Source organism: Pan paniscus, chromosome 9 (assembly GCF_029289425.2).
Source record: "Pan paniscus chromosome 9, NHGRI_mPanPan1-v2.0_pri, whole genome shotgun sequence".
In the NCBI taxonomy this organism is placed as follows: Eukaryota; Metazoa; Chordata; class Mammalia; order Primates; family Hominidae; genus Pan; species Pan paniscus.
The window spans coordinates 132,743,450-132,767,712 of NC_073258.2; the positions used below are offsets into that span (position 1 = coordinate 132,743,450).

A 24,263-nucleotide genomic window follows, 5' to 3' on the forward strand; every position below is an offset into this window, starting at 1 on the left:
GTAATCCCGGCACTTTGGGAGGCCAGGGTGGGCGGATCTCTTGAGCCCAGGAGTTCAAGACCAGCCTGATCAAAGTGGTGAAATCTCATCTATACTAAAAATACAAAATTTGCCAGATGTGGTGACACGCGTCTATAGTCCCAGCTACTCCAGAGGCTGAGGCAGGAGAATCACTTGAGCCTGAGAGGTAGAGGTTGCAGTGAGTCAAGATTATGCCACGGTACTCCAGCCTGGGCAAAAGAGTGAGACTGTCTCAAAGAAAAACAAACAAAATAAATCAAAATATTGTTTCCACAGTGCAGTTTTAGCCTGCTGTCTCAAAAGGGCCTGAGATTTGCTATATAGCCAAGCTGTGTGGACTCCATAGGAGACTCAGGATTAGCACCTTAGAGTCTTGACTGGGTTTTCTTCTTTAAACGAAGCTGTAGATTTAGCTATAATGCCATTTGTCTGCACTTACTACTGGATGGGCACAGTGGATTCTGATTTGTAGTCCTATTCAGTGAAAATAGCCAAATCATTGTGAATACACTTTAATGTGAAATCCTTCTTCTGAAGAGCCCAGAGCAAATTCCCATGTTAGGGAGAGGCAGATGGATGGAGGCAGAGTTAGCTCGCAATGAGTTAGAGGAATGTCAACATCTTCTTGACTATACTGGTAGCTGGTAGAATAGAGTGTATTCCATATTCTAAATATAGAATACAGTCAATCTAGACCCAAAGAAAGAGAAAGGAGGGGCAGCAGGGGATATACTAACTTATGAACTTGAGATTTATAAGCATTATCAATCTTGAATTGAAAAAGTGAATCTCTTGAGGGAGTACTGGTGGCATTCCAAAAGCTAACCCAGGTATCCATCTAGTTTATAGCAAATCTAGGCACATAATTCCCTTAGATGATGGAATTGAGATGGAGGACATGGAAAATGATCAGACACCCTTCCTGCCTGGAGTGTAGCTCAGAATGAATTATCTGTGGTTAAGGGAGGGGTCAAGGGAGGAAACGGTGGCACTGGTGAGGCATTCCAAGGGCTTGGTGTGAGGTTGCAGTAGGAAGTGACAGGATGCGAGTGGGCAAGAAGCAGGGCCCACAGAGACCCCACAGGGCTGGAAGGTAGCAGCAGGGTATTCATGGTGCTTTGCCCATGGTCAGGTGGTGCACCTTCCAGGGACATCACTGCTGTGGACATGTAGTCATTCAGCTTTCTGCTGGCAATGCAGATGTAACAGTGGTTTTCAATAGCTGGAATCCACACTGAATGAGTATGGTTGTGTGTGTTTATTTTTGTTTTGTTTAGTTGGGTTTCCTCAATCCTCTGAAAGGTCTTGTCAAGGGTATTGCACACTCAGTGATGGCCATTAACAATAACAATAATAACACAGGTGACACTTACTGTACATTGCAGGGCACTTGTCACTGTGTCAATGGCCTTAACTGAATGACCTCATTTTACCATCACAGTGTGCTATCATCATCCCCATTTTATAGATAAGGAAGGCAAGACTCTTAGAGATGCAGTAACTAATGCAAAGTCACGCAGAAAAAAGTGACTGACTGCAGAGTGTGGGTACTCAGCTGCTAGGTTAGGCCTTTCCTCATTAACATATTAGAAAGGAAGTTAAAATTTTTATTAACTAGTTTATAGGCCTGAAGACATATGTAAAGAAGTACACTTGGGCCAATAGCCAGGATGGCATTGTGGTAAACTCCCTGACTTCATACCCTGGATCCATCACTGACTAGCTGTGAAACCTTGATCTAGTCATTTAAGCTCTCTGTGCCTCAGTTTCCTCATATGTGAAAGGGGTGGGGGTGATGTTAGTATGTACCCCATAGGGTCGGTATGAGGAGTAAATGAACTAATCTTTGAAAACCTCTTAAAACAGTGTAGTCAGCACTATGTAAGGGTTGGACAAACAAAAGCTGGGAGGACCAGTGGATGAAATCCAAGAGGGTCTGAGTTTCCAGCTAAGCTTCGGAACGGAGTGAGGCAGGTTGCAAAGGATGGGGCTGGCCTTGAGGTTGGATCATATGTGGCTGTTTCTTTGACTGTCAATCTTCATTCTTAAATCTTCTCACTTGAACACCTTTTATTGGCACTAAATTTGTTTTAGGATAATGAACGCAGCTGTTCCAATTATGGTGCTCACCCCACTCACCTCCATGTTTCACCTCTCAAAGACACTGCCTCTCCCTTGGGACTAGCTCTGAGCATGGTGAGGCCGGCATGCCCAGGGCTGAGGCTGGCACTTGGAGAGCCCTAGCGTCAGAGGGGTTAACACATTATCTGGGCATACTCAAATAGTATGAGCCCATCAAATAAACAAACACACCAACTTGCAAATGAGTAGAAACATGTTTATTAGAGTAGAGGAAAAACAGTTTTTTGGCACATTAACCCTGTGGCATCAGGAGTGGCAGCTGCAGCCTGGGACGACAGGCAGGGAGGAGGAGACAGTAAACGTGCAGTTTGAAAGTGCTTAACATCAGGAGAGGGTATTTCCAAGCAAAGAGGTGTGTGGGCGTGTGTACGTGTGTGTGCGTGTGCATGTGCATGTGTGTGTGTGAGAGAGAGAGAGCGAGAGTGAGAGAGAGAGAGAGACAGAGAGAGAGAGAGAACCATCAAAGCAGTACAAAGGCCAGGAGGCAGTGGTAGTGTGCACATAAGACCTAGGAGGATGTGGGTTTGAATCCCGTCTCTTTCAGGAATTGGGTGGCCTTGGGTGGCCCTGTGCCTCTCTGAGCTTCTGTCTCCACACAATTCTCTTATAATCTGTCCTTGGCAGGCTTGTAAGTGAAGATCATATGACATGACCTGTTTTAAGCATCTAGCACAGAACTCGGCACTCAGAAGCTGCTGGGTAAATGCCACTCCTCACTGTAGTTCTATGTTAGAATATTCCAAGTTTTCCATGGTTCCTGAGGAGGAAGGCAGCTGTGTGTTCAGGCAGAAAAGTATGAGGTGTGGGACAGTGGGAAATTCTCATGAGCAGGTTTCAATTGAGAAATAATTCATTTTTGCAGTAGGCAGATGAATTGGAAATGACAAACTCCTCCCATTGTAAAATTAAGAATTAAAAGTGTTTATTTTTATTCAATAAATACCAAACCATGACTGTAGTATACTTGTATTCCAAACTTTGATGATTTAAAAAGGGAAGAGAGAAGGAGGGTGAAGGGAGGAGACAGAGAGAATGGCTGTGAGAAAGAGCACAAGACTACATCCTGAGTTCCTACATGTCATCCCCTATCCCCAAAATAGCAGCTCCACTTGTATACATTGATAAATTTTCAATGTAGCAGTTCATTGGCAGAGAGATGTCCAATACCTAAAAATAGCTTGATAGCACCTAGCATAGATCATCTGCCATATCACCTGATATTTCATCTTCTCCACTAAAATATAAGCTCCCTGAAGGCAGAGATTAATAATGCATATAGGAGGTAATCTTTGATATTTAGGATGAGGCAATGAATACATGAATGAATATGTCAATGAATGAATTAATCAATGAATGGAGAGACAAGGAGAATCAGACTCTCTTGGACTCAGGGAATCTTATATCTTTAAACACTAAAATTATATTTCTGTCTTTTCTTGCTCTTCTCAACCCACCTTGTCTGACAGTTTGTTACATTGTCAAACTCTGTCATTTCTTCATTTAGCCTGCCCCTATTTCACTGTTAGCCAAATTCTTACACCCACACAGATGATCCTCAACCTTTGTATGTTCAACTCTTGCACAGTCCACAAATCCCCCAGTGCACTCCACGGAAACCACTTTGCAAATGCCAAGCCTGGCCTTGTGTGTCGCCTTGATGAATGAGTCACCACCAGCTGTGCTGCCCACCAGACAGCTTCTTGGTTCCAGGGGCGCTGCCTGCTTTCTCGTATAGCAGTGTTAGTACGATTGTTTGAATACCTCACTGCATTCTTCCCCCACAGAAAAATGAAAGTGCTGATACCAGTGATAAGAAACATAGGTTTCATAAACTTAACACAATTGAGGCAAAGATGGAAATCATTTGGAGTGCAAAAAAGAGCAAATGTGTAGCCTCAATCGGGTGCTTATCATACTTGAGCTATCTGATTGTGTGCTCAGCTGTAAAGGAAAAGAAAAAAGAAAAGAAAGAGAACAGACACAATGCAGTAAATATTGTCAGAGATTAAGTCTAAAATATACGGTGTATTTTGGAATTTTTTTTTTTAGGTTTCTAGAAATGCAGATATAAATCTAGTTCGTTTTCACTCTCAGGCATGTTTTAGCAATGTGATGTGGTAGTGCAAAAACTTCTCCCTGATTTTCTGTCCTACTTTGTCAAACAGATTCAACTGTGTGTTTATATTTTCAAGAATTGTAGTAATGTCCTTTCAGTTGCCTAGTTTTTAAGAAAACATCTTTGAAAATAAATACTTGCAATTTTTCCTACTCCTCCCAACATGAGTGTCCACCACGAATCCCCTTTCGCCAAACACTTCATGTTCCTCTGAGCTGTGCTGCCCCTTCCTTTCCTCTGTACTTCTGCATCCTTAGTGTTTTCTCTTGAATCCTGTCTTCTCCTTCATGGTCTCTGGAGGGGACACTGCAGATGCTCAATTTGTAAGGGGAATCACACAAACATAGTAGACCCTAAAGAAACATTTTAGTTGGATTTTGAAGTGGGCCTAGACTCCGCATGTTTTTTTCTCAACATCTTTTTTTCCCTTACTCAAAATATCCTGCAGCCAGGGGCTTCTCTCACTGGCGCTGTTGGTTGTTTTTTGGTTTGTTTGTGCCTCATCAGCTTCCTTTACCTCATTTCGTGATCATTTTGACCTAAGACCATTGCCCAGTGGCTTCTCGTTTCCAAGATCTCTACTTGGGTCCTTTTTCACAAGTCTGTGCTTGTCTCATAACTCCTAGCCTTGTTCATGACTGAAATATTTTTTTATCTCTCTGTGGACATGAAACCTACATATACAGTCCTATTCTCCTTTCCCCGTTAGCTCTGATCCCTCTGATTTGAGTTGTTCTGTCTGTTGAGCCTCTTTTATTTTGTTTCTTTATTTGATGTTGATGGTGGCGTTCTTTGTGAAATGTTTGGTGATTCTGGATTGAACCCATCTCTGTAACGCTGAATGACCATTTGTCTGCTTGTTGCCTGTCCTTGCATTCTGATGGAGGAAGTGGGCGGGAGGTGCTGCTGCTGGAATGTGTGCTGGTTTCAGTAAAAATGGGGAAGGCGTGGAATGTGCTATGGGGCAGTGCTCTGGTCCTGGCTGTGGTGAGTCCTTGATCCTCCCAATGTCACCTGCCTTGAGAACTCTGCCCTGCAAAGTGGATTAAATCTCCTTCCTAGCCTTAAGCCATGCACTCTATGTCCTTCTGTTTGGTGTAGAGATTTAGCCTTTCTGACTTCTCCCACTGCAATGAGATGACTAATGCTGTGTTGCTTCCAACCATCTCGAGACTTTCTTGCCCCTCTTGACATGGGCACTTGCCATGGTTGCTTCTCTCTGCTTGCTATCATTCAGGGATTATTCAAGTTCCTATTCTTAGCATGTTTCTCTTCCCTTATTTCGTGTGGGTTTGGCTGGGGCAGGGAGTTCAGAAAGGAAGAGAAGATTTTAGCAAGCCACCTAAAACAGGAAGTTGCCTTCTTCTCTGAGTCTGAGACATACTGACTTCCAGAACATCAGGAAACCAAGAGGATCACAGCACAGGGCCTGAATCCTCTTGTTTGAACCTTGTTGTAGGTGCACAACCTGTGCATTTCACACGTAGGAAGCAGGGTACACAGTGGGTACTTGCTCTATATTGAATGAAATTAAGCCAATGTTTCCCACAATGTGTGTGATAGATATTGTGAAAATATGAAGTAGAGGAGGAGTGAGAGGGAATTCAGTGTGCTGGTGGTATCAAGCGTGCAAACTCTGTTTAAGAACTCCTTTCACAAAAGTTATAAGATTATCCTTTCTAGCTTAAAAAACCAATATAGACAGAAAAGAACTCCCACTCTGGTGCTTTCTTCCTTCTTCCATTCCTGCCTTGACCATCCCTTCCTCCTCATAGCCTAGAAGCAGCCTCCGGGCCTCCACCTTCCCTTTTGGTTGTCCCCTGACCCTAGTCCAACACTTGCCTCTTTGTAGAGAGGAGCTTGTCGGACACATGGGATTCACGGGCCAGGTGGTTCAGCAGCCCAACAACCTGGATCCTCCTGACCCTCCTCTCCTCATGGCCAGCCCAGCTCAGGGCCGCCTCTGAGAGTCTGGCCTCCACAAAGGAAGATGAAATGTAGAGACGCATTTGCTGCCTCCAAGTAACAGTGCTTCAGGTGTTTACCTTTCCTCAAGTCATAGAACTGGAGAGCCGGGCGAGGCCTTAGGGACTGTCTGTTGACCGATTGACACATTGATTGTATTTTGAAATGAAGAAACTGACCCTAAACCCGTCAAGTGACTTTCCCAGTAAGTGTGTGGTACCGGCTGAACTCAAGTTCAGATCCTAGGTTAGCAGTCCTGTAAATTGAGTAACAGAACCTCACTACTCAAGCCAAGCTGATGTCTACCCCAAACCAAACATCCAAGTATGCACTGGGGTAGGTGCTTTGTGACCAGTTCCCATGGACTCCACTTCAGAGCCCTTCGAATCCTCCCCTGCCCCACACCAACCCCCATCACCCCCTGCCGTGAGCTCTGCATCAGCCTCAGAGCCTGGTTTATTTCTTCAGGGTATTTATGTCAAGGATTCCCAAATTTGTTATTCAGTTCTTTCCCCACTGATTCCCAGCTCCATTCCTCAGCCACACACCAAGCTACACAGTGCCTCATGGACTCCCCTTCTGCAATGGGTTCTCGGGAGCCCCTCCTGCAGCATTTTGAGGGAGGTGCCTATTTCTTCCAGATTAGAGACCCTCCTGTCCTCTAGATACCTGTAGCTCTCCAGGATCCCCCAGCTTCCTCTAGACAGGCTCATATCTCAAGCATTGTGCATCCAGGAGGGGATTCTTCCCTCCACATGAGACATAGGCCCCAGGTTGAGCGGCAGAACTGCCTCTTCAGGCCAAAACCCAGGCGTGCTGCCTCAACACGAAGACCACACTTTGGCATTAAACGTCTTCCCAAAGTTACAATACATCTACCCCCTGGGCTTCGTTCTAGATTCTTTCAACACTTAAGTGTCTTATTGCAAGTCTCTTTCCTGTTTAGGGAACGGGCAATGAAATTGTATAGGCAAGGGGTGCTCCGTTTACCGGGTGCATTCGAGGCTGAAGACAAGGAGACATTATCCTCCAAAATCCTTTTTTTTAAAGCAAGTCTGCCCTAGAGTAAAGTCTTCCTAAATTTTGATTGTTACTGCTCTATGAACAGAGGTTGTATCCATATTTAATGGAACATAGCAGTGAGAGAAACTGGAATATTGGAACTGCTGTCCTCCGCTGATGAAAGGAGGTTGTAAATAACATTTTGCTGTTGGTAAACACGCACAATAAATACAGAAATATGGAGCCATGCAAAAAACTTTCGATTCTGTCACATGTTATTGGTGGAAACCACTCATAGAAAATCAAACATAGACTTTGACTTGCAGTCACAGAAATAGTATACTACCTGGAGTTTCTTTAGGATTTGCAATCTTTGTGCGGTTGCAGGCTCTGCTTGTGTTATCTTTTCATGAGGGTCTAGACCTGAGTTTGCAGAATGATTCAGAAATCAGTGTATTTCCTGCTTCATATAGTGTGATTAATCTTTTTTGATTTTACATGTCTACAAATGGTGTTAGTGGTCATAACTGCAAACGATTGCGATTTTTATTGGTCTAGAATGTGAATGTTTGTGTTAGAGCATCTGCAAAAGCAAACACTTCTGCTATGTTGAAAAAATAATGAAGATCTAAGTGATTTTAAGATGGCATTTTGTGAATGCATGCTAAAATGCTGCTAGATTTTTATTTGTTTTACTGTTAATGCTGCATTGAAGATATAGTAGTGCTGCAGCACAATTTTTTTTCTATTTCTTCTTTTCCTTTGTCCTTCAAAAAATACCCATTCTAGTTGCAATTTTTGTTCAAAAATCAAGATAGTCACACATTAAGATAAGTTCACTATCTAAGAAGTAAAGAAATGTAAAAGTAAAGCATCTCATAGCAGTTATCAGCTGTTTTGTGTCATACATAAATAACATTTTGCTTAGCATTGGCATATTTTTTGTGTACGTTCTAATAGAATGGCCAATAAATCAAAGTCATCTAAATGTCTTTATCAACACATTAGGTATTACACTCACTGATGTTTAGCATCTTTCATATTGCAATTACAAAGGTCCCTCAAACCCTGGCTGATAAATTATTTTAGGTTTCTTGTGAAGAAGGGTTGTGTTTAACTATTAATTTTCATACCAGCTTATACCTAATACAGTGTGTGGCTAATGAATGTGTTAAATTAAATTGAGTTAGATTGAATCAAATTGAATTGAACAGAAATAAATTGAATTGTATTGAATGATAAACCGGAGAGGGATAATGCATGGTGATCTAATAGCATCTGATAATAACAGAACACTGAATTTACACGCCTAACTTAGGAGATATTTGATAACTCATGAGTGGGAAAATTGCCCTTCTCCTATGTTCCTGGGCATCCTTGCCAAGTGGAGATGAATGTCACAGGAGACCTCAGGCAGTTATACAGTTCAAGCATCTTCTGTATTTGTGTGGCAGGAAATTGTGCCAGAAGGGTCACAAACCTGCTTTATTATTCTGTATGTCACCAAGCAGGAGCTCCATTTTTTAAAGATTTTTAAAAAAATTTTCTTTTGTTCAGCAGCAGCTGGCTGTGTGCGGGCACTTAGGAACAAGTGATGTGTGTGCGTGTGTGTGTGTGGATCAGATAGGGGGTATCATTGGCTAGTTTTAATTGGTAGATTCAACATCTTCCACTAACCATGCAGAAGCCACTGGCTGAGGTGTTACCATGGTAAATCAAACTCCGCTGCGTGATTGGTAGACTTCTGAAGCAGGTACAGTCACTCTAATCAACTCCAGGAAAGTTGAGGCCATCTGGTTTTGCCTCACTTGGAAGTAATTTACCACCCCAGGTGCAAAAAATTTACCCTGAGGTCAGTAACAGTAAACCTGCCTCAAAGATGTTCCAGCTGAGTATGGAAGAGGAGTGGTGTGACATAGTAATTTCTGTGTGTTTTTATATTTTCAAGCTTGGGAAAGTGAGGGGGCTAGTCATGCAAACCAGAGCCAAGAATAGATTTGGCAGGTGCTGACCCAGCTAGTTCCAGACAGCAAAGTGAAAACTCCTGAAGCTCATTCTACAGCACTGCTTTAATGGTCCAGTTCAGAATGTCTAACTAATTGAGATTTTATAAAAGGAACTTTGACTAAGCATCAAGTTGCTCAAGAATATGATGGAAGAGATAGGCTTTTTTTTTTATTTGAGTAGTAAGGAGTGAAATTGGGAATATTTGCAAGGAAGGGAATCTTTCAACAAGACTTCACTCTAAAAAAAATAAAAGTATGTTGGGCCATAAACATTATGCATAGCTATTTAGGATTGTAGATATTCTTGTAATCAGACAGGATGTAGCCAGCCCTAACCAAAATATACACAGTGAGAAGACTTCAGAATCATTAGCTCTTTGGAATAGTTAGAGGAATGTGTTCGGCTCATATGACATTGATTTGTTTTGGCTGCACTTGAAATGTGTGGTCTTTGCAAGTCAATAGAAATGAAGTCCTTTATTGAATAGGAAAAACTCCATGGAGTGAATTATACAAAGAAATGGAAGGCCAGGGTTCTCAGTCTCTTGTGTATTTGTGGGAGTGGATACCAGGCAGGATGGGTTGGGCTTTCGAAACGAAAGCTCAGGGGCTTGGGAGAAAGGTCAGCGTTTTAGACTTTTTGGGCTCCTAGAGCAAAATACCATAGACTGGGTAGGTTAAAACAACAGACATGTCTTTTTCACAGCTCTGGAAGCTATGAAGTTCAAGATCAATGTCTCATCAGGTTCTGTGTCTGGTGAGGGCCCTCCTCTTGGTTTGCAGATGGCTGTCTTCTCCTGTGTCCTCATGTGGTAGAAGGGGCAAGGGGACTCTCCTCTCCCTTTTGGGAGGCTCCGGGAAGTCTCTACTCTCCTTACCTAAGTACCTCCGAAATGCTCCACCTCCAAATACCCTTGCATTGGAGATTAAATTTCAATGCATGAATTTGGGGACACAAACATTTAGCCTATGGCAGTAGGAATAGCAAAGTCAGATTAACGGACAGCCATGGAGAAAGTCATTTTGGAAGCTGGGTTCTTTCAGAAGTGTGATAATCCCACAAAGCTGGAAATGGGAAGGCCCTGAAAAATCAGCTGGTGTGACTTCTCCATCTATTAATGAGAGGGTGGAAGGCCAGAGGGCAATATAGATAAGGAATAATCAAAATAGTGGTGGATTCCAATTTTACAGTACCCTGTTCAGAGATGCACTGAGCCAGCAGAGCCTGAAAAGCTACTGGAATCGTATGTCTCCCCACCCTCCGGTGCCCTAATTGTGCAGTTATTTCAGACTTAGACTTCAATCATTTTACAAGTTTAATACTGATGTGGAAGGACTGAGGTGGAATTGCTCTTTGTCCAGATTCTCTTTGTTCTTTGGCTCAAGAGCAGTAAGGAATGGACAGACGTGTCCTTCTTTCCCATGCCTGGAGAGGGAACACAATTAGGAATCCTGGTATGTGAGTCTGTCTCCACTTCATCTCCTCTACAAAAAGAGGCAGACATAGCGCTTGTGATAAGCCAGCTCCTCTCACCATCTTCACCCTCTCTAAGCTTTTAGTCAACTCTCCAGAGAGTCAGAATCTGTTAAAACACACTTAACATGACCCACAAAGCAACACAAAGTTAAGGAGCAGGGTGCTGTGTACTTTAGCACGTGGGCACCACACCATTCCCTCTAAAAGCTAACTCAACAAGGGAAAGTGAGGAGGGACATCATGTTGGAAAAGCAGTGTGAGGAAGAGAGGAGGAGGCAGAAAAGCACAAGAAGGGGAGATGAGAGAGAAAGGAGGAGAGAAAGGAAGAAAGGTAAGAGTGAGTCTTTTGTGGGTTGCACACTCTGTTTAAGAATCTGATAAAAATTCTTTCTTTCTCTGGAAAACAAAATGCATAGGATCACATATTGCAAATAATTTGGGGTTCAGAAGCCCATATATAGACTTGGGTAAGGAGATCTAATCTATCTATCTACCTATCTATCCTAACAACTGCAATTTAGCAAAGTTACATACATATATGTGTATTTGTGTGTCAGTGTGTATATAATTGTTAAATTGCCAGTAAGTTAGGTACATGTTACATGCATTGAAATATGGAATATATGTCAAACACAATCTCTCATTATCCAAAAAGGTGCAGGAGTGAATAATGGGAAAGAATTGAGCAAAGACACATTCAAGGTGACTGTCAGCAATGAAGAGTTAATAGTGAGGCCTCCTACAATGTAGTGACTTCTTTAAGGGAAAGGATTTGAAGCCATGGGATTTCGGATGATTTAAAATGAGCCTCACTAAAGCCCTGGATCACACAGTGCAGGAAACAAACCTGAAAATAGCCAGAGTAGCAGGCAGAGAAGACTAACTGATCTCTACTCTTTGAACCCCATGGTTCCAGTCCATTTAATTGTTCTTCAGGCTAACAACTTCACTTTCCATAGGGGAGGCAGTGTAAGTGACCATGGCCTGGGGTTATGGGTCAGAACATCATACCTCACTATTTTAAATGAATAAACATTTCAAACAACCACTGCATTTCATTGGTTTTCCAGAACATGATTCATTTTACCCGTGTTTCCTCATTTCTGTTTAAAAATCCAGTGCAATATTATGGATTTATTGTCACACTGACAAGGATGTGTGTGTATGCTAAGATTCAAAGATCACATTTGCCTCTGCTCTCACAGGAAGAGGTTAGGGGAATGGCACATTCCACTGGTTTGTCTGTGCACAGGAGTGCAGGGCATGTGACTCTTGGGGAAACTCCTACAGCTGGCTGTCCGGATCACCAGGAATCATGAAAGCAGGCTTTGTAAACATTGCATGCATTCCCAGACATTGAACATTGTGACATTTCATGACCAGCTCTCTCAGAAGAGATGCCAAGTGTAGATGTCCTTTCTGGAACATCCGTGCATAATTAGGCTGCCCCCAACTCCTCACCACATACATGCAACATTTTCCTGCTGTTGAGTAATCATTTGTGCTTGGCTAGTTTTCTGCCTCCTCAAACATCGTCTCAGGGCAAAAAGGCACAGCGTGTAGAATATGCTTCTTATAGCAGAGTTAACCAGGGCTTCCTCATCTCATTACTAGAATCTCCTGCACCAGATTCCACACTGTCTCTCTTCTCACTTCATATCTTGTTCATATGATTGTTCATATCTTTCTACCACTAGATAATGATGTTGTTTAGAAGACAGATCTAGGTTACAGTATCTCGTATTTTATAATTATTCTATGAATTAAAACTCATATCATAAAGTTAGAAACCCTTGACATGCCATTCAAGAATTTAAATTCTGATTAGAACCTAACTTTTCTAGCCTGGTAGTGGAAAAATGAAAGATGATAAATCATGGGTTCTAATCCTGACTTTTCCTACTTGCTTACTTTCTGTTATTGGGTACTTGGTTAAGTTTAAAGAACTGTGTAGGCATGTGACATACATTAGTTCATCGTAACAATTGGGTGAAGCAGGTGCTCTTATCTTTATTGCTTACATTAAACTCAGAAAGGTATAGAAACTTATCTGTGAGCACGTGGACTTGCTTCATTTGAATTCACATCCATCTGATGCCAATAACCATGCTATACAGGCTTTCTTTTTATATGCCTGTGCATCCTTGGTAAGTCTTTATTTTTTTTTTTTCCAATGTAAATTGGGGTTGTGGGGAGTGTAGACTAGACCAGTTGTATTCAGTATTTTTAGTTGTCCATGTCTCCCATGAAGCACAATTTGAAAATCACTAGAATACCTCTAAAATGATGCCTACTCTAACATTCTAATGTTATCTCTTTGTCATTATCATCCCCCTTCCAACCCTTTTCAGCACCATGAATTTCATGTTCCTCCATTTGAACAGTGTCTTCTTCTCAGAATGTGCTGGTCATTTCTGTGCCTCTACTTCTTCCAAATGCTCTGCTCTCTGTGAATCTTTCTCAGTCTCCTCCACCTGAGGAACTGTTCCAAGGCTTTTGCATTTTGCTTACATCTTTATTGTTGTCAGCCATCCCTGTATTAGAGCTAGCTGGATATTCATCTGGACCCTTCTATAGGTTGATTCATAAATTTTTATGATGGAGACTGATGACTTTCTCATTTTAGTTTTCTGTAGGATCTGTGTTAGTTTCCCATGCTTGCTGTAACAAATTACCACAAACTGGGTGACTTAAAACAACCAGAAGTGTATTCTCTCACAGTTCTGGAGCCCAGGAGTCCAAACTCAATTTCACTGGCCCCACATCAAGACATTGGCAGAGCCGCAGTCCCTGCAGGAGCATAGGGGAGAATCTATTTCTCATCTCTTCTTTCTTCCAGTGGCTTCTGGTATTCTTTGGATTGATACATTATCTCATTCTTCAAGGCCAACATTTTCAAATTTCTCTCTGATGCATATTCACATTGCTTTCTCTTCTATATATGTTCAAATTTGCTTCTTTCTTGCTCTGTTATGAATTAATTGCATTGCATTTAGGACCCACTCAGATACTCCAGACTAATCTTCCCATCTATGGATCCTTAACTTAATTGCATCTGTGAATTACCCCCACCCCAACCTCCTCCACCAAACACACACCATATAAGCTCATGTCCACAGATTCCAGGGATTAGGATGTGCATGGCTTTTGTGAAACATTTTTTTTTTCTTTTGAGACAGGGTCTTGCTCTGTCTCCCAGGCAGGAGTGCAGTGGCACAATAACAGCTCACTGCAGCCTTGACCTCCTAGGCTCAAGAGATCCTCCTACCTGGGCCTCTTAAGTAGCTGGAACCATAGGCATGTGCCACCACACTCAGCTAATTTGGCTAATTTTTGTATTTTATAGGGTTTCACCATGTTGCCCATCCTGGTCTTAAGCTCCTGAGCTCAAGCAGTCTGCCTGCTCCCAAAGTGCTGGGATGACCAGGCATGAGCCACTGTACCCAGCCAGCTTTTGTGGAATATTTTTTAGCCTCTCACAGTGTGCCCAACCTTTGGCTTCCAAAGATTCTTGTCTGTCCCACATGCAAAATACATTTTCCCCATACCAACATACTGCCAAATTTCAGCCTGTTACAGCATCAACTCACATCCACAATCTTACCTAAGTGTCATCAGCCCCAAAAGTCCCAAACTCAGCATCTAGATCAGGTATGGGTGATACTATGGATATGATCCACCCCAAGGTAAAATTTCTGTTCACTTGTTGACCTGTGAAACTAGAAGATGGGTTATCTGCTTCTAAAATTTAATGGCAGAATAAGCATAGAATAACAGTTGTAGACACTCCTATTCCAAAGGGGAGAAAATGGAAGGAAGAAAAGGTTACCCAGACCCAGGCACCTTCCAAATCCAGTAGGGCAAATTCCATTACATGCAAGGCCTGGGAATAATCCCCTGAGGCTAATTTCACTGCCCTCTGGGCCCGTAGCTCTGCCTTCTGGCCTTGCAATTCTGGGCTCTGGTTCCAAAGCTCAGCCCTCACAGTCATCTTTCCTTTTTTCATGAAGAGTAGCACATGTTTGCAACTTTGTAGTTTTATGAGCTTATTTTCTTTCTATGGAATTTTGGGAGTCTAACAACCTTCTTTCATTTAGTCATGTCCTCGATCCTTTCAGTCTAAGCTGGACATGTTTCTACTGATGTAATATTCTCAAAAACCTGGTGATTCTCCTGTATGTGTCATAGGGATTCATATTATTAGACAAAAGGGTCCTCCACAGAATTTCTTAGATAATCTCATCTTTCTTTCTGACGTATGCTGATATCCATGCATATCCAAGGGTCACATACCCATTCCCTTCGGTTCTAGCAACAGGGTGTTCAGTCATATACTTGGCGTTCTCTCCAGAGGACATTTTTTTAACAGTGGATCTTCTAATTTTAGCATATTTTGCAATTTAAACAAGCTGTTAATTTCTAAATCAAGGGCCTTTTTTTGTGTAACACTTCTTTCCTCAATTAATCTATTTTTGCTCACATTTTACTATAAGCAGAAAGAAGAAACCAGGCTGCACCTTGAGTACTTTGCTTGGAAGTCTCATAAGCTAAATGTCCACATTAATGGCTTATAAGTTTTGCTTTAAACTAACTGTAAAACAATTCAGCTAAGTTTCTGCTTCTATATAACAAAAATTGCCTTCCTTCTAGTTTCCAACAACATGCTTCTGATTTTTTTCTGAGACCTCACCAGAAGGGCTTCTATGGATTCGCTGGTAAAGACAATCTGGGCTTTTTCTATCATGCACTTACAAGTTCTTTGAGCCTCTACTCATTGTCCAATTCCAAAGCCAGCTGCATATTTTTAAAGTGTATTTCTTCTAGCAATAACTCACTTCCTTGTAGCAAAATCTGCATCAGTCAGGGTTAAACCAGAGACACAGAACTAGTAAGAGACATCAAAAGGGGTGCATTGCAGGGAGTTGGCTCACATGATGATGGGTGCTGGCTAGGCAAGTCTGAAATCTGTAAAGCAGGCCATCAGGAATGGCAGCTGGAGCTTTCTGGCACAGGCTGAAGCTGCTGTCCACAAGTGGGATTTCTTTCCAGAAACCTCAGTTCTGCCTGTAGGGCCTTTCAGCTGATTGGGTGAGACCCACCCAGATTATCCAGGATCATCTCTTTTATTTAAAACCAATTTTATTTTTGAATGTTAATCTCATCTACAAAAATGGCTTCACAGCAATAACAAGATTAGTATTTGATTGACTAACTGGGCATTGCAGCCTAGCCAAGTTAACACGTCACACTGACCATCACAGGTTAGTTAACACATCACACAGCCAAGTTAACACGTCAAACTGACCATCACAGGTTAGTTAACACGTCACACAGCCAAGTTAACACGTCAAACTGACCATCACAGGTTAGTTAACACTTCACACAGCCAAGTTAACACATCACACTGACCATCACAGGTTAGTTAACACGTCACACAGCCAAGTTAACACGTCAAACTGACCATCACAGGTTAGTTAACACGTCACACAGCCAAGTTAACACGTCAAACTGACCATCACAGGTTAGTTAACACGTCACTCAGCCAAGTTAACACGTCAAACTGACCATCACAGGTTAGTTAACATGTCACACAGCCAAGTTAACACGTCAAACTGACCATCACAGGTTAGTTAACACGTCACTCAGCCAAGTTAACACGTCAAACTGACCACCACAGGTTAGTTAACACGTCACACAGCCAAGTTAACACGTCACACTGACCACCACCGTGCTTGCCTGTATTAAGCCCTTGATGCCTGTGTATCTGTTAAAATGAAAGACTATGATAGTAGAATGTTCCCTTCATATCAGTGAGGAGATCATTTGATTCAAATGTGGGAAAAATTAAAGATCATGAAAATACATTAGCCATGATTATAATGGGAATATGGGGAAGGGCATGCTAAATATTTAGAATAAGCTAAACTTCTAATGAAATGAGATCTCCTCAGCTGGGGCTGGTGGACCCAGATGAGCTTCAGTGGGTCATGAACCTCCCAGAATTATATGGGGTGTGCGTTTTTGTGTGAAAGAGAGAAAGAACATTTTTTTTTTTTCTGGAATTAGAGTTCATAGCTTTTATCAGATTCACACAAAAAAGTACGTTGTATTATAAATGTAACTACCTCATATATATGGTAACCAGGTCATCCATCAGTAGCAATAGGCCTGTATTAGGAGTCCTTGACGGTGGATCTAATAAAATCTTCTGTGCTCGTAACTCACACCTACCTGGATATTCTAGAATCAGCTCTTGGAGAACTCAGAGGTAATACAGATAATGGTTCTTATAGGGATTGGCTAGGGCAAAATTAGGAGATGCTTGTTGTACCAAAGTCTACTGGTATGTTGCCTACTAATAAATCATGCCTGATGCCCCCAAGTCAGTGACTCGATAGAGGAAGTGAGTGATGAGGCAGGCAGCATAACTCTGTGAATGAGCCAACCCCAGCCCTTCCCCTGACTTAGAAAGGGGTTAATGCACACAGATGGCTGCAAACCCCCCAAGCAGCCAGCATACTGTAAAACAATATTAACATCATTGCCTTTTGAATACCATGTCTTGTAAACCCCAGGATATGACAAGCCTCTTTAGAATCTTCTTTGATTGTGTTACTCAGACTCCCGTAGGGAAGTAGGGAGGGGTAGGGGTAGATACCAGAGGAAATGTGTAATTAGGAGTCTCTTAGAACAATAAGGGTTCTCAAACACATATGTGTGCAACTGATTTGTTGCTTTTGGTATTTCTGTTGGTGAGTAATTAACTAACCATGTTTTGGGGGCAGTCTGTGCAAGCTTGAGCAATCTGATAGTTGTGAACCATGGGGAAAGAATAGTTGCCTTTAGCTATATTTTCAGAAAAATACTAAGTGGAGATGTGAATGGAAAGGAAAGAACAGACTTTCTGGAGAGATGCCATTATGGTAATGTCAGAACTTCCTTTCAGTCTCAGATAAATCTTTCTTGTTATCACCCTTATTTTTAGTTTTACTCAAGACAGGAGGCCCAGTTCAGTTGGAGAGTGCCGTGTACACAGATATCCCTGCCACCTCCCCTGGAGAGAGGCACAGGGGCCTCTGCGGGGCTCTGGCCCCTTATTTTACGGTTGTGATTCCTCCTCACTGTGGTGCCTGTGTGTGGGGTTTCAGGGAGAGGGGCCTTTTGATTTGACTGCTGAGAGGAATAGGGGTTTTCTCCTGGGAACTCTTCTGAGAGAATAAGCTTTTGACAAACACTCTTTGAAAGTTACTCTATGGCCAGATGCGTGCAGATCCAAAGATGGTGTCATTTGTGAAAAATGAGGCTGGCTTATGAGCTGGGTCCATTTGCACACAGCCTGCAGCCACGGAGTCCCTCAGCTTGGAGATGTGCTAGCTCCTTCTGTCCTGTGGGCTGCTGGGGCTTTGTGTCACTGGCATCAGAAAACAGAATTTGGCAGTTCTCTAGGCTAAGGGTTTCCAAACTAACTGTCCTCTGTATTAACAACGAGGAGCCAAAATGGGGACTTTTCTATTTGGGAAGGGGATCCAGTGAAAATAAACTGTTTTATTTTGGTGACTTTGAGTATAGGAATTGTCTTCTCTGGACCTCAGTTTATCCAACTAGAAAAATGGGAGCAGAGGTGCCTAGTTATCTTTAGGAATGTTCTGTGACTTAACGAAGCAATATTTATGTAATGATTTGGTGGTGTAAATGTCCCCAGCAGTGCATGATGTTAGTTGTCTGTTTGCAAAGTACCTAGCTCCCCTGGTAAAGGTAACCTTTGTAAGTGGCAAGCTATGGGTATTGTTAAAAGGACATACGGCTCCACCTCCTTTCCAAAAAGATAACTGAGGAATATAGGGCCAGTTAAATAGCATAGAAAGAGGTTCAGAGTGCCTTGACCTGGAGCAGTTTTTAAAACCTCAGGCCAAAACTCCACTAGGAAACTCACCAAACTAACCATTATGGTCAATTTCATTTTGAAAGAAAGCACCCTAATTCATCTGTCCAGGAGTCCAGGTTCCTGTGTGGCCCAAGGTTGCATTCGGAGGTCAGAGTAAATCCTGTCGCTAAAGAGCCACTCCTTCTAGAAATAGCTTTTTTTAATGTCAGCAATTTCTCAATTCAATTCTTTGATTCTTTAGTTCTATCTCATTTCTGGCCGCAAACCTGTTTGGGGTTTGCTCCACCGTAAGTCAACACATGCATATGCTTTCCCATCAGTTCCCAGAATGCAGAGGGCACTGTGGGTCTGCCAAGGGGCTTCTTTCCGAACTTCTGGGGTTAACGTGGTTGGAATGTGTGCCAACAGGCTGCTCTCACAGTGGCAGTTCTAATTGGCTGAGGATGAGTCTTGAGATGTCACAGAAAGATTTATCTCTCAGCACAGATTCTCCCTCAACTAATTTTGCAGTAGGCCACCAGATAATGGGTTGTTTGGAAAACAATACGCAGTTCTCAGATGCCTTTCTGTGTTGGAATGAACTTGGTAGGCTATTTGAAACAAAATGGCTGATGGCAAGGAAACTGTTGACTGACTTACAGGCCACTGGACAGTGGGAACACCAGGCCTTGCTTGTGAGGGATTTGGCTGAGTCAGTTTCTCAGGGTCCATCACCATTCTTGTGGGGACTCAGCACATAGGTGGGTGGGGAAACCTGCCTCAGAAGTTCGGCTTAAAAGAAATATGGGGATTGATATCTGGATCCTTTTATATCAGCAGCAAGGATTAATTTTAGAGAAGATATTTCATAAAAAAATGGATTCTTCCCTACTCTCAGTTTCCCAGGAAAAATATATTTGCTTGATTTGAAGGTACCATTGACAGTTAGCTGCTTGTTGATTTAATAACAGCTTTTTTTTTAGGATTAAGAGAAATAGAAAAATGGGCACCATGTTCAACATACATACAGATTAGAAGATAAATTTCTATTTCAGAAACATTGCAACACTATTCGCAACAACCAAGATATGGAAACACTAAATGTCCATTGCTGGATAAATGGATAAAGAAAATGTGGAATTTACATACAGTGGAGAACTTTGTTAAAGAATAGAAACTTACAGCTACACAGTATGGATAAGTTCTGGTGTTGTATACCACTGTAGGATGACTATAAAAATAATACAGTATGTAGTTTCAGATAGTTAGAAGGAGGATATTGAATGTTCCTAATGCAAAGAAATGATAAATGCTTGAGATGATGGATATATGAATTACCCTAATCTGATCACCATAAGTTGTATGTATTGAAAAATCACTATGTACCTTATAAACATGTACAATTATTAAGTGTCAATTTTTTAAGAGTATATAAAGATGCATACAGGGAATGCTGCAATATGTGACATCATGGATGGACCTTGAGGACATTATGCTGAATGAAATAAACCAGTCAGAAAGGACAAGTACTCCATGATTCCACTGATGTGAGATATCTAAAATAAGCAAATTCATAGAATCAAAGAGTGGAATGATGGTCACTAGGGGCTGGAACGAGAGGGGAATGAGCATAGAGTTTCAGTTACACAAGATGTGTAAGTTCTGGAAGTCTCCTGTACAACATTGTACCTGTGGTTACCGTATTATACACTGAAAATTTGGTTAAGAGGGTAGAGCTCATGGTAAGTGTTCTTGCTGCCATAAAATAAAATTTTAATAAATAAATATTAAAATGTGAAAACATATTTTGTAAAACTAAGGTGCAACAATATTTTTGGTGACTCACCATTAAAAGTCCTACATACATTTGCTCTAGAATCCTATTCCAAGATGGGATTCCAAGTTGATTTTGCATTTCTAAGGTTAGCAAAGCATTTTGTCTTTTATTGGTTGTTTTACACATATGTATACCTAAGTAGCAAGAAAATTTCTGATGATCTCAGGTTCATACACAGCTCTTGTCATTTCCAAACAGCTCTGGATTTTTCGAGCTATTATTTGCCTGGAGAGTATAGATAATTGCAGTCTACACAGAAATCTAAAAATAAACTGTTTATTCATTTTTCTAAAGAATTCTTTTAGCACGTAGCCTCTTCCCAGAAAGGTTTACAAGTGCTTAGATTAAGGGATAATTCTTTTCTCTCCCTACCATTCCACTCTAAATTTCTGCAGAAAATGTGAAACAGCCTAAAGGCAGAAAAGGAAGTACAGTAAAGGTCTTAATCTATCTCTCAGAATTATTGAAAATTGGCTGAAAATCTAATTCTTCTTATGCAATAGGTAACCTTTTTTTGGTGGCATTTACCTGAACTAAGGTAAATGTCGACAGCATTGGTGGGTATGTAATCAATAGCATACTTTCATCATTTTTTTTTTTAAACAACAGACACAATAGTATTGATTACTCCATACATTTCATGCTAAATAGCTGTATTAATCTGACTTAATGAGTATGTGTTGTTGAAATAGCTGTCTTCCAACTGTAACCTGTTTTTAGCAAGAATCCTGCTTGCCAAATACTTCTTTTTTTAATCTATAACTTCTACTTGATTCTTGTGAACCAGGGGTCAGCAAACTTTTTCTGTCAAGGGACAATTAGTAAATATTGTAGACTCTGTGGACTACGCTATTACTGCTGCAGCAACTCAACTCAGCCATGCAATAGAATAAGCATGGCATCCCAATAAAAATTCACTTACCAGATCTGCAGGTGGTTGGGACTTGGACCATGGGCCGCATTAGCTGATCCCCATTGTGTTCCAAGGTTGGAGAAAGAAAGCAAAATCAACATCATGATTTGTTGAGGCCAACTGTGGAGAAGGCATGGTTTAACAGTGTGGTGGACAAGCTGGGCAAGTTTCCTGCTTTTCTGGAGCTAACATTCTCTTGGAGAGTGGGGAAATTTAAAAATCAAATCTAATAAGTCAGCAAAATAATTTCAGTTGACAATAAGTTCTATGGGAAGAAAAGATGATTTGGTAAAGAACGACTTAAGACTTAAGAGGACATAATTTGTAGGGGGTAATATGGGAGTCTGAAAATGCATCCATGTTTTTGAGTCCCACGCCAACATTTTTCTAAGGAATCTCTCAACCTCATTTTTTCTATTTATAAAATAATTAATATCAATACTTATTGCATAGGGCTACATTGAAGATCAGATAAGCTTTATGAAAGGTCTTCTGTAAAACAGCAAAGCCAATTACAAATGTATTATATCTTATCAATATTGGTCTTGTCAACATTTTTATTACCCATCTCTTTATTGTGTCTCATGTTTTCTTTGAAGTCTTTTTTTCCAAAACATAACAGAATCTTTAAACGGGATTGTGTGAACTGCAATTCTTTCCCTTCATATTCCCTAGAAGAGGATTTCTCTAAGTCATTGACAAGTTGAAACTGCTTTCTTCACATTAAGCTGACTTGAGAAATCAGTGTTTAATATTCACACTTTACCTTATCCTACTAGAATATCAGTCATTGCCGCCAGCCAACCCTATGGACTTGTTGGTGACACATGCGAAGACACGGGGTGAGCTGGTCCACACCTTCAGATGAAGAGTGTGAAAAGACTTACAATTTGGTCTTGCATATTGGAAGCCTTAGAAAGACATCTATTGATAACAGTGATGAGTGACAAACTTAGATAATTAAACCTTCTTGTCTTCAATTCTTTCCCTGATTCAAAATGACGACTGAAATGTCTACTACTGTGTTTCCACTTACTGGAGGAAGATCTCAATAAAAGTTTGGGCCTTGTAAGAAATTCATGCCTACAGAATGGAAAGGGCAAGAGGGAAAATACCAGCAGCTGTCTTTTGCTGAGCCCTTAGAAGCCAGGAACTGGGAAGTGTGTTGGATTCAACTTTTCCTCAACCCCCACTATCTAACCCCCATCACAACCTTCAAAGGAGTAAAATTCTTCTTTTCCACAGGAGGAAGTGGAGACTCAGAGAGACTAAGTGTCTTCTCAAAGCTGTCTGACTGATAAGGGGCAGAGGCAAAATTCAAGCCCAGACCTGCCTGATCCATAGCCAATGGTGTGTTTACCAGACAGTGGTCTCAAAATGTTTTTGATTGCTTATAGCCAACAATAGAAGAACAAAGCATGAAAAATCAAACAAGCAACAAGAACAAACTTTATTTTTTGGTAGAGAAAGGATCTCCCTTTGTTGCCCATGCTGGTCTCAAACTCCTCACCTCAAGCAATCCTCTTGCCTCAGCCTCTGGAAGGGCTGGGATTACAGTTTTGAACTCCCACACCTATCCAACAAAAAACTTTTGAGTATCACTCATAATATACGTATATTTATTGGCAAGTTAAATCCTTATACCATTATACTAATGTATATTGAACAAATAATCAAACACTTGAAAAATAGAAATGTATAAAAGGATGCACTAAAAATAAATATACATGGAAAAACTCATATTTTCTTGCCCCACACGAGGGGATCATCACTTGCTTCTCAGTGTCTACTTTGAACACCATGACACTAAACCAAATGGACACATCAGGTCTAACAATGTTTGTTCTCCCCAGTAAAGTCAGTTTAATCTCTGTTTAGCCTTGCCTACATAGGCTTAGTTTCTCAAGGATTCCAAATGAGGACTGCTTGGCCTGGTGAGGCTAGTGCAAGCTGCTGGAACTGACACACTCACAGATGTGCGGCTTCGAACCTCAGCAAATTGATAGCACAGGGTTAGCATATTGCCTAGAGTCGGGCTTAGTTTCCCTCGGTGTGGCTCAGGCTGCTACAGCACACTTAGCACTGGGGTACCTGGGTGAGTGCCACCGATGACACTAGCAGTAGGCTCCGGCCATTTCAGAAAATGAACTGCTTCTTCCAGGACACAAATATCTTGCTAATTAGCAATTAGCCATTAAGGGAGAAGAAACGGAGGGGAACTGGGAGTCTGAAATAATCTCCTAAGAGACATGAAAAAAAGCAGCACTTAAAGTAAGCCAGATAGAAACTGGGAGCTGCTTCATTTGGGCAAGATGTCTCTAGCCATTTTTCTAAATGTTTTAGATTCAGCAGAGGACCCCAATGCATTCTGCCAAGTGCTTTTCCCTTTAATTTTTAAATGCATTCAAATTTCAAGGGGAATTTAATCCGTATGTTTCTGGTTCTTTTACACTTAACTCATCAAAATGTTGTTCTTTAAGAGCCGTTTGATCTGTAAGGCTTATGAGCCTTTGTTATAAGCCTTTTCAAAACCTCTTTCCCCTTTTTGAATCAGCAAATGGAATTTTGCCAAATCTGAATGGGATTTGAATAAGGAGAAGTCCAACTTTAGGATTAAATGCAGAACCTCAAGAGCATCTGACCTGACTTTGCAGAGATGCACACTTGACCCTTGCATCCTAGGAGGACCGACAACATCATGGGGTCGACCCAGTGGCTGGAGCAATGCTTGGTGAGCGCGAGCCCACGGAAGACAAGCAGTGTGGTTCAGGGCCCGTGCTTCTGTTACAGAACCAGCAAACCTTAGACTTAGACATTCTCTAGCCCATCCTCCCACCCAATGAGATTTGTGACACATAATAATGAAAATAATGATACTAATCAGTAGCCGACACTCATGAAGCCACCTATATTTCCAGCT

General features: G+C 41.4%; 1 protein-coding gene across 8 annotated transcripts in view; it reads left to right on the top strand.

The window, feature by feature from the left end:
• Positions 1-24,263, top strand: part of NTM (neurotrimin) — a 965,686-nt gene that overhangs the window by 686,671 nt on the left and 254,752 nt on the right. The window lies entirely within an intron of this gene.